Below are 1518 nucleotides of genomic sequence, written 5' to 3' on the forward strand. Positions count from 1 at the left end.
TTGTTCGAGTATGGACAACTGACGGTTCATCTTGTTGCTCAGATTAGGTAATTTTCTTTTTATTTTCCTTTCAAAAAAGTTTTCAAAAATCTTTCAAAATTTTTTTCTTTATTTTCGTTTTTAAAAAATATAATTTTTGAAAAAAAATACAAAAAAATCATAAAATCATAAAAACCAAAAATATTTTGTGTTTCTTGTTTGAGTCTTGAGTCAATTTTTAAGTTTGGTGTCAATTGCATATTCATATTGTTCTTGCATTTTTCGAAAAAAAAAAAGAATTCATGCATTCATAGTGTTCTTCATGATCTTCAAGTGGTTTTTCGTAATTCTACTTGTGTGATCTTGATGTTTTCTTGTTTTGTGTTCTTTGTTGTTTTTCATGTGCATCTTTGCATTCATATTGTCTAAGCATTAAAGATTTCTAAAGTTTAGTGTCTTGCATGTTTTCTTTGCATAAATTTTTTTTCAAAAATATGTTCTTGATGTTCATCATGATCTTCAAAGTGTTCTTGGTGTTCATCTTGACATTCATAGTGTTCTTGCATGCATTATGTGTTTTGATTCATAATTTTCATGTTGTGAGTCATTTTTATTTTTTTCTCTCTCATAATTAAAAATTTAAAAATAAAAAAATATCTTTTCCTTATTTCTCTCCAAATTTTCGAAAATTTGAGTTGTCTTGGTCAAAAATTTTTAAAATTAGTTGTTTCTTACAAGTCAAGTCAAATTTTCAATTTTAAAAAAATCTTATCTTTTTAAAACTTTTTCAAAAATTAAATCTTTTTCATTTTTCTTATTAATTTTCGAAAATTCTTTAAAATTTTTTTCAAAAAAAAAAAATCTTTTTCTTAATTTTATCTTAATTTTCGAAATTATGCTAACAATTAATATGATTGATTCAAAAATTTGAAGTTTGTTACTTTTTTGTTAAGAAAAGTTCAATCTTTAAATTCTAAAACCATATCTTTTAGTTTCTTGTTAGTTAAGTAATTAATTTTAATTTTAAAAATTAAATCTTTTTCAATCCTATCTTTTTATCATATCTTCTTATCTTATCTTTTTAATCATATCTTTTTCAAAAATTTATCTTTTTCAAAAAATTGATTTCAAAATATCATATCTAACTTCTTATCTTCTTATCTTTTCAAATTTGATTTTAATATCTTTTTCAACTAACTATTTGACTTTTTGTTTGTTTCTTATCTTTTTCAAAACCACCTAACTACTTTTCCCTCTTTAATTTTCGAAAATATATCATCTCATCTTCAAAAATTCTTTTTAATTGTTTTAAATTTTAATTTAAATTATATCTTATCTTTAATTTTTGAAAATCATTAACTACTTTTTCAAAATTATTTTCGAATTCTCCCTCTCTTCTCTTCTTCTATTTATTTATTTATTTACTAACACTTCTCTTCACCTTTCTTCATCTCCAATCACTACCTCTATCCTCACCCTTGTGATTGGATTCTCCACTCTTATTCCTTTCTTCTTCTACTAATAATAAGGATCCTCTTT

The sequence above is a fragment of the Arachis duranensis genome, chromosome 6 (genome assembly GCF_000817695.3).
Source record: "Arachis duranensis cultivar V14167 chromosome 6, aradu.V14167.gnm2.J7QH, whole genome shotgun sequence".
NCBI classification, from domain to species: Eukaryota; Viridiplantae; Streptophyta; class Magnoliopsida; order Fabales; family Fabaceae; genus Arachis; species Arachis duranensis.